This window comes from Cryptomeria japonica, chromosome 2 (assembly GCF_030272615.1).
Source record: "Cryptomeria japonica chromosome 2, Sugi_1.0, whole genome shotgun sequence".
NCBI classification, from domain to species: domain Eukaryota; kingdom Viridiplantae; phylum Streptophyta; class Pinopsida; order Cupressales; family Cupressaceae; genus Cryptomeria; species Cryptomeria japonica.
The window spans coordinates 35,934,462-35,945,322 of record NC_081406.1 but is presented as its reverse complement, the minus strand read 5'-3'; positions in this window follow the sequence as shown (position 1 = coordinate 35,945,322).

The following is a 10,861-nucleotide window of genomic DNA, read 5'->3' as shown; positions in this document are numbered from 1 at the left end:
GATAATGCGGTTCACTTTCATGCACCCGTCAGCTTAACTGTCGATCGCCCTTCCTCTCGATTGTTGGGTTGAATGATTGCTGCATCTAGAAGATTTGATTCAAATTACAAATAGGATAGAGAAATCTTTATACAATCATTTTGGCAAGAATCGATCCTTGCAAATGGGAGAGTCGATCTCTACTATCTCCTCTTGTATGTATGTATGTATATGTATATACATAAATAAATATATATATATATATATATATATATATATATATATATATATATATATATATATATATATATATTTATGTATGTATATGTATATATATATATATATGTATGTAAATAAATACATACATACATACTATTAGATTCTGTGAGAAATGAGAACCGAGCTAGGATTTGATGTTGGCCATACATCACATGCAACTCCAAGCAATAGATGATCGAAGATCAAAATAGCTAGATAGCTAGATAAAAAGAAATTTAAAATAAGAGAAAAATAGAGATAGAGAAAGAAAATTTTCAGAAGGTTCTCAATACTCTCATCGAGCTATCACTTCACTAGTGAAGGTGAGCGTAGAGTGAATTATATACAAAATAAATATCATATACATCCAAGGGGTTCATTAACTCCTCCCCATAAAAAATGGAAGGTTTTACCTACTTGGTAAAATGCCAAAACATGTGGCATAACCACATAAGAAGATAGGAAAAGAGTTGCGAAAGGTGGCACATAAAGCCAAAAGAGGGTGAGAAACCCAACTACCCCATAACCTACTTAAAAAATGACAAAATAGTGGTTAAGTGAGGTGGCACAACAAGCCAAAAGGGGGTGTGTAACTCAACTACCCATGTAAGGGAGAGAGTTACACATGGAGTTGAAGTATCTCTCTCTTTGTTTGAGTTGAAGCTACCTAAGGGAGTTGAAATTTAATACTAGATCTAAGAGTAAATTATATAAAATTAGTGTAAAATAACATAAATAATGATCTACAAATGTGGTATAAAGACACATTTATTCATTCTCTTCGTGAGACGGTTGTGGCTAAGTGTGATTTGTTTGGCGGCGTGGATCCTGGTGATGTTGCTATTTGCACTCATCTTACTTTTCCTCTTCAAGGGAGTGCTCTAGTGTTTATAAGGTAGGGTGGTAGAGGTAGGTGCAAACATCCTTTACGACGGGTCAATCGGGAGGGCCATGGACACCCCCTCAACTCGGTGTGTTAAAATTAACACTGACGGTTCATCTCAGGGGAACTCTGGGCATGCTGGCATTGGTGGAGTTGGGCGGGACAGTTTTGGTGATGTTCAATTTGTTTTCTTCTGTCTATAAAGGTTTTAATACAAATAATTTAATGGAGGCTCTTGCCATTTTGTATGTTGTTCAACATTGTTCTGCTCTTGGTTGGCACAATATTATTTGTGAATCTAATTCTCAGGTGGTGGTGAATTTACTAACCCGGTACGAGCATGGAGATGTTAGTTGGCACTTGGCTTCAGTTATCAGTCAGATTCTTCAGTTGTGCGGTTCCCTGGATTTAGTTACTTTCACACACATTCCTAGGGGTGGAATGGTGTTGCAAATTGTTTGGCCAAATGGGCCTTTAATCAAATGTTGGGTTGGAATATAGTGGATAAGGGGCAATTGTCCCCTGATATGACTCTTATGCTAGATCAGTTAGTGGATAGTGATAGGGTTCTCTTGTTCTCTCTTCTTGACTCTCTGTTTGTATCTCTTTTGTGTTTGAATAAATTTTTACCCCTCTTTTAGTAGTGGTATAAAGACATAGAGCTAGATCTAAGGTGAGGGCACAAAGAGAAACTTGTGTTTAAAAATCTGGCCTAAAAGTATAGGATAATGTGCCTTGCGGCGACTCGGTCCTCTAGCTATCAGATGTAGACAAACAGAAACTTTCAAAATCATAATGTCGCTTAGAATTGTCTCCCATAAATTCGTTCGAAATTTATTTTACAAGGTAGTGTGGAGCAACCCTATACTTTTCTTTTTGCTCCTTCAAAAGTCAGATTTGATCATCGTTGTCTCCTCTGCCAGAATCTTCATTTGTAGCTTATGTATCTCAAACCCTAGGTTTGGAGTTAACCCTTTAATTGAATTGAAATTGTAAATGAAAATATTGAAGTAAATGTTAAATGATATATCTTAGATCTGCTCCAATTGATAATGGTTGATGATGTAATGCTCTTTGAATGTAATCAAAAGTGTTGATGCAATAACATGACAAAACATAAGAGACTCAATCATAAACACATGCTTGCATAAAGATTGATGTAGTTTGTTGCTCTATGATGCTTGAAAATGTTGGAAGGATATGGTGGGATCAAATGCCACCTTTATGCTTAATGAATGCTTGTGATATCATGATGACGTGATGTTAAAATGAATTAGAAGAATGCTTTTATATAAGGTTCCTAGGGCAATTTACCAATAAGGTCCACCTCTAACAGTCAAATTAAGACACTAAGATCCGAAATCACCAAGAAGGGGAAGTGCACTGACATACTTGAAATAGGTCTTGTTTAAGGAGGAAAAGGATGCCACAAGCGCCCCTGTCTAGACAAGGGCACCCCAAGTGCCCCTATCCACCAAAAACATGACAAATAAGTGAGAAATGGAGAGCACACAACCTAATGCCAGGATTCAAATCATTGTGCAAAAAGATGACATCAATTTTGAGGTAAAAAGATCGAAAATGGACCCATGTGTGAGCTAAAATGGGACACACTAAAGTAGGGGCACAAAATGTGGTGCAAAATGTGTAGGTTTACAATTTATGATGCTACATCTAGCCCCCACTTTAGCAAGAGTATTAACCTATGCGCATACTCACGATAAAGTAGCATTTAAAGAGCGAGAGAAAGAGGAATATGAGAAATTCAAGAGAAAGACCACAAAGAGATAAGACATCACAAAGTTAAAGGGAACAAGCCCCTAATATTAGGATCTTAACTCGTACAATCATATGCAAGGACATACCAGACAAAACAAAGAAAAATAAAAAGTCAAATCCAAAGACACACAAAAAGACAAAAAGGGTTTGGTACTTAAAATAAAAGCTCCAAGTTAACTTGTTTGAGAGACCTCGATAGTCAAAATGTCTCAACCGCTAATATCATTCTCAGAATGTTATTACAAGAGCACAAGTGGTCACATGGAAAGAGCAAGAGCATGCATCAAGTGATGAACCATGATCCAACAACTAGCAAGATATGTTATGCTTATGGGTTCATGGGGAAGGAAAAAGGAAACATAGATATCACATGCTAGCAAGTTGTGTCATGCTACATGATCCATGGGAGAAAACAAGAGGGAGCATGGATTTCATAAGCTAGCAAGTTGTGTTATGCTAGGTGATCCATGGAAGCACAAATCCTTTTGGGACAAGAAGTTGTGTTATGTTGTGTGATTTGTGTGAAAAAGAAGTTGAAATAGTCTAGCAAGTTGTGTTATGCCAGTCCACTCATTTTGCAAAACAGTGCAGAGGATAACCAAATGAAACAGTCTATAAGAAAATATGCAAGATAAATTTGAAAAGGATAACCAAGCAAAGCATTGTATGCAAGGCAATCCACCACTTGAATTTGAAAATGATAACCAAGCAAAGCGTTGTATGCAAGCAAATCCCTAACTTGAATTTGAAAAGGATAAACAAGCAAAGTATTATATGCAAGAAAATCCACAACTTGAACTTGAAAAGGATAACCAAGCAAAGCATTGTATGTAAGGCAATCCACAACTTGAATTTGAAAAGGATAACCAAGCAAAGCATTTTATGCAAGGAAATCTGCTTTGAAAAGGATAACCAAGCAAAGCATTTTATGCAAGGAAATCTGCTTTGAAAAGGATAACCAAGCAAAGCATTTTATGCAAGGAAATCTGCAACTTGAATTTGAAAAGGATAACAAGCAAAACATTGTATGCAAAGAAATCCACAACTTGAATTGAACGTAAGATACAAGGAGGTCATGATGTATTCCCCCCCTTAAGATGTCAACATAGGCCTATGTTGGTGTCTTATGGTAGAAAGAGAGACAAGGATAAACACCATCATCAAGGAAATATACTTAAAGAAACAATGTACATATATCCAAGCCAAAGAGGCATAACTCTTATGAGCAAGGAGAAGATAGTTGCAAAAAAGATATCCTGCAACAACTGTAAAGGGATCCTTTTGAGGGATCCATGAAGGGAGAGATCTTTACCCAAAGACATATACCTCCAAAAGTTGAGGAGATCTTTATTAAGGATGACATATTTGAGAGAGGAAGGAGACTAGGAATACACACCTTCCCTATCATTAAGAAAAAGTGGATTCTTAGTGAAGGATTGCACAAATTCACTAAGGAGAGATTATTCATAAAAACACATACCACTTCAAACAATGCATGGGTCAAACCAAGGGACGTACGTGTACTTGCATGGAGGACCACTCATACATGAAAAGACCTCAAGTTATGAAAGATGCAAATCAACCAAGAAAAAGGCAATCTTTGCAAAAGAGAGAGAATTAAAATATTATATTATTATGTTGCTGACCAAGTATGGTTGCACATGAATTTGTACCACCATGAATGACAAAGAGACCCTGATAGGGATCAAGAATGTTTGTTTTAATTAGTCTTTTAGCTAGTACATTATAGACTTATTAATTTTTACTGCTAATTTTCATAAGACATCAGTCATAGTTTGGTTTGTTGTTATGTTAAGACTTTGTTTGAGTACTCTTTTATGTGTGGTGATAATTCTAATATAATATATATTTATGAAATATGTGCATGATGCAATGAAAATGGTTAGTTGCTGTGAATATTTGATGTTGTATGTGCTAACTGATTTTGCAACCTCTCCTTTGGACTTGAGTTGATTGTTCATGTAGCTGATCACTATTCCATTTCTTGTAGCCATTATAGAATAAGTGTTGATTTGGTCAAATGGTAGTTCAAATAGATTGGACTGTTCAGAAGAAGCACTTACACATGGAACTCTTTAATTATGAATTTAACTACCTAAACACGTATCATTAAGGACTTTGTTGGACTGCATGTAATGGATATTTATGCAGTTGGTTAGGAGTTAGGAGTTACAGTCTTAATAGGACTCTTAGCCAATTCGTGGTCTTTTATTTCTTTTAATAAATCTCTCCCTAGATACTAGGTTCGAGATGTAGTTAGTTGGAGACTTAGTCATGGGGAAATTACATAAATTAGAAAGCCCTTTTACCTAACAAGGTTAATGGTTTTGTTGTCCTCATTAGTTGTGTTTTCTTTAATGAATAACATAATCAATGAAGAATGATGCATTTATGAGACGAACTTAATTTTATGAATCTGTGACTGAGTACATACCCAAGGGGGCCCACTTGAGGTACAATACTATTGTAGTTGTTAGATTAAATTCTATTACATTTCTTAGAATAAGTTTTTTGAATCGGATTAAGTTCATTTTTTCTTGTTTACTTTGAACATCAACTGATTAAATTCATGTTATCAAACACATTTGGATTATGCAGCATAATGTTTAATATTTCTTTGCAAAGGTTAATTGTTGAGCATTTCATTTCTGTTATAGTACTCTCTAGTTGTTATTCTTCTAATATTTTATTTTGTTATTGTATCTTGGAATTTCCATAGGAAAACAACTATAGGTAGACTTGTAGTGCACGTACAATGCTACACTATTTCAAGTTTGACGTCCCTTGGTTGATAGAATAAATGAAATCTTTTAAGCCATGATGGATTACTTAATCTAGAAAATCATCCCTGAGTTGTGAATTAACATTCCATTCTCAAATGAAATTAAAAGGCTCTACATTTTTGACATTGTTGTTGGGGATGGTGTCAAACTATGAGACTATCTAGGTTGTTTAGTAAATTTTTATGCTTTTGTAGAGTTAGAAGTTGTTATTTTTACTTAGAAGAATCTTTAGTTTCCGAAGAAATTTCTCTAGTTTTTGATAACCACGTGTAGGCACGCTGAGGGTGATAGATACATTTCTTGCATGCACAAAAGAAGGGATTCTCATGAAAGATTCCTTTCTCATATTAATACTGATGCCCTCCAAGCAACACTAGCAAAAATATGGTACCATTCACCACCATCTTCTCCACCATCCATATCTGGCTCAAATACCACCACTCCAAAAAATTGACCACCTAGGTATAGAAGGGGGGATGCGAAGCGATGTGCTAATGACAACGAAGAAACTCCAACATTCCATTTCCCCATTGTTCAATAGGAAAGAAATAATACTCTCAAAAATATCCCACCATCTGCTCTTCCTAACTTCCATGGGCTCATTGTTAAAGACCCAAAGACCTTCCTTTTTGAGTTTGATGTCCTTTGCTGAATTTATGACTACACTACAGACGCCCATGGGTTGAAATAGTTCTGTGCCACTCTCAAGGATGTAGCCTTGAGATGGTTTATGAGCTTGGGAAGAGATGCACTCATTGATTGGGATAGCATGAAAACAAAATTCCTAAATAAATACAAAGACTATTGCAAAGGAGGGGATTCACGAGGAGATGGCGTCTTCCACAAGTCTCAAAAGGAAGATGAACCACTAGAAGATTATCTTGAGCGCTTTCAGTTCTATTTGCAAAAATCAAAACATAACAATCTACACGAAGATTCTTTGAAACATGTCTTCCTTCACAAATTTGATGAAGATTGCTTAGATGCTTTGAATTTGATGGTAGGAGAATAAATATTGCAAGCAACTTGGGAGGATCTTTGCCAGCTCATGAGGAATTATTCGAGATCAACTATGAAAAAAAGAAAAGGCATACGAGGGCTAGCATCAAAGACTACTACAGGAATTTCCATAATTAGTAACTTGCTAATAGATATGAAACAAGATATTATCAATCATATGACCACACAGATGGATGCATTGCAAGCTCAAAAGAAGCAGGAAGAAGCACATGTTATATTGGTTGAATATTGTCCACATTGTCGTTATAAGAAAAAAAATTGTGGATGCAAATGTATTGCCAATATAGAAGAGAAGCCTGACTTTAAAGCCCTGGAAGATGAGGATGGCCAAGTGTTCTATCTTACTCAATGAAAGCCATGGAATGAAAGGCCAAGTATGCCCCAAGACATCCTCTCTTATAATGTTCCCTATGTCAATTATAATCAATGGCAAAACCAATTACCTCCCACTTGGATGAACCTTGGGCCAGTATCCTGGAATGCTTCTCCTACTGGAGGATGGTAGCCTTTTCAAACGCAAAACCCATATCCAAATTGGCAAGTGTCACAAAGCAATTGGCACCAACCACCAGAACGAAGAGGTAATCAATCTTGGGGAAATCAAAACCTAAGACACCAACCACAGCTGCAGGGACCACCCATGCAACAAACCATTATGTCTAATCCTTCGAATCTCCTTGTTGCCTGCCAAACCCACTCAATTTCTTGCCTAGCTTGCACCTAACCCAAATAATCAAGCATACGCTAGTGATATACAACAATACCCTACTTATGTCCTTGATATTAATAATGTTCATCTTCAATTTGGAAAAATTTTCTAACTCCAACATCCCCTCTTATAACAGAGACTCCAGAGGAAGATGATTCAATTGTTATTCATCCCTCATCAAGTGAGAAAAGGTCCTATGTAGAAATAGAAAGGGTCTAATAATGCAAATATATCTGTTGAACAACAAGTTCCACCATGTCCTACTAGGCTAAGTAAAAGACAAGATGAAAGTATACTTGACTATGATTTTATGGATCAATTAAGGAATGTCAGTATTCATATTCCTTTATTTCAAGCCATAAAAGATGTTCTCATCTATAACAAGATGATTAAGAAATTGTGTATTAGCCCTATGGTCAATGTCACTATTAATGGCAAATTAAAACCCGATACTCTTATTGATTTAGAAGTTGTCATTGATGTAATGAACAAAGAAACTATGAAAACTTTGCAATTATCAAACCTAAGGCCAACACCTACAATCCTACAATTAGCAAACAATTCTACTGTTAAACCGAAAGGGATGGTAGAGGATTAGGTCATAACACTAGACTCTTGGGAATATCCAACAGATTTTATCATTTTGCAACCTAAAGCTAACCTTGGTGGATATCCGATCATTCCAGGGAGACCATGACTTGCAACAATAGATGCTTTTATAGGATGTAGATCATATGATAATTTAAATGGTAATGTCATGAAGAAATTAATTATTTATCCTCTAACTCAACCCAACCAACAAAATGACCATCCTATTTGGCAAGACATAGGAGATGCATAGGAAGATAGTTTGCTGATGCTAATGATGATAGAAAATGACCCTATGATGCAGGGGTAGGATGATGATACAATCCTCAATAACATTATTTAGCATAATTATGGTAAATGAGAGGAAAAATATGCATGCTCATCATTTGCATCCTATCCAATGAACTCTTTGCTTCCTGAATCCTTTTGTGAAACATATTTGTATACTTCAAGGTTATTCCATCAACTGTTACCACATACAATAGATTCATTTGTAGCATGTTTAAATGTAATTTCAATGATCTTATCCTGCACTCAAGTAGAAGTTACACCTGGAAGGAACCTAAATATTAATGGTGCACTATTGCCAGAACAAGAAGAGCAATTAGTGTCTATGTTGAAAGAGCATCAATAACCTTTTGTATGGGATTATAGTGATATGAAAGGATTGGACCCAAACCTTTGCACTCATAAATTTTATATCAAATAAGGTTTCATGCCAATAAGACAACCTCAAAGATGGATGAATCTAGCAGTTCAAGAAATAGTTAAGAATGAGTTGCATAAATTATTTGAAGCAAGATTCATCTATCCTATTTCTGATAGTCAATGGGTCTCACCACTTGTTATAGTTTCAAATAAAGGAGAAAAGTGGAGAGTCTATATGGATTATAGAGAACTCAATTCAACAACAAGAAAATATCACTTTCCCCTTGCTTTTATTGATCAAGTTTTAGATTCTTTAGTTGGCAAGAAATATTTTTCATTTTTGGATGGGTTTTGTGGTTATAATCAAATACGAATTGCATTAGGAGATCAAGATAAAACTACATTTACTTGCTCATTGAGAAATTTGCATATTCCGTTCTCCCTTTTGGACTTTGTAATGCATCTGCAACATTCCAAAGAGCAATCATTAGTATATTTTTAGATTTAACACATAATTGTATGTAAGTGTATATGGATGACTTTACCACACATGTTGATAGTTTTGAAGAGGCTTTGAAAAATCTAACCAAGGTTCTCCAAAGATGCAAATATTATAACCTTGCATTAAGTAATGAGAAATGCTATGTGATGATGCAAGATGGGATGGTTTTAGGTCACCATGTTTCTCAGAAGGGTATACAAGTGGATCTAATGAAAATAGAGGTCATTAAAAATTTGCTAGTACCAACAAAGCAAAAGGATGTTAGGTGTTTTGTGGGTCATGTAGGCTACTATAGAAGATTCATTAAAGAATTTAGTAAAATTGCATCTCACCTCTTTGTTCTCCCGACAAAAGATGTTGTATTTGTTTGGACCTAAGAATGTCAATAATAATTTCAGGAATTAAAAGATGTATTGACAGAAGCTCCTATTCTTAAAGGGCCAAATTGGATTCTTTCATTTCACATATATATTGATACATTAGATCATGCAATAGGAGCAATTTTGGGTTAAAAAGAAGGAATAATAGAGTATGCAATCTATTATGTAAGTAAGAATCCGCAAGCTGTTGGACTTAACTATACTATCACAGAGAAAGAAATGTTAGCAGTAGTTTATGCTATCAACAAGTTTAGGTATTATATCATGGGATATCAAATCTTTGTTCATACCGACCGACAATAATCAAATATTTAATGAATAAACCAGTTGTCATAGGCCAGTTAATAAGATGGTTATTATTGTTGTCGGAATTTGATATTACAATAGTTGATAAACCAAGGAGAGAAAATGTAGTTGCTGACTTCTTATCTAGACTTACCACTAAAGAATCTAGAAATCTGATTGATGATTCATTCCTAGATGGGCTTATTTTTGCAATCCAAACTCATGATCCTTGGTATGTAGACATTACAAATTATTTGGCTTTTGGAAAAATACTATCTTACTTCTCTACAAGGGAAAAACAACAACTAGTGGAAAGAAGTTCTCCTTATTCTTGGATTGCAAGATATCTTTTTATATTGGACCAAATAATGTTATGAGGTGTTGTCTTAGAGAAGATGAGATATATGATGTCCATCATGCTTGACATGATGAACCATGTGGGGAACATTTTGCAGCCAAAAGAATAGCTCTTAAGGTGTTCAACATAGGACACTAATGGCCTTCTATCCATAAAGATCTAGATAAATACACTAAGCAACGTGACAGATGCTAAAGAATGGGGAGGCTTGCAAAATCAGATGAAATACCTCTGTAGCCACATTTGGTATTGGCACCATTTGATAAATGGGGATTGGATTTTGTAGGACCCATGAATCCTCCTCCCAATAATAAGGAGCATATCTTAGTGTGAATAGATTATCTAACAAAATAGGTAGAAGTCAGAGCAATGAAGCATGCAAAGGATAAAAAAGTTGGCGAGTTTCTATAAGAGTAAATTTTTACAAGATATGCGGTGCCGTGTGAGATTGTCACCAACCAAGGTCCACAATTCACATCAACCTTGATTGCAACATTGATGAAATAATATAAACTCAAACATCGCAAAGGTACTACATATGGCCAAGTGGAGGTTAAAAATACGGAGTTGGAAGTGATTCTTACAAAAATAATTGCTATTCATAAAAAGGATTGGGGTTCCATATTGCAAGAAGTAGTATGGTCTTACATAACTACATAGAAGACAAC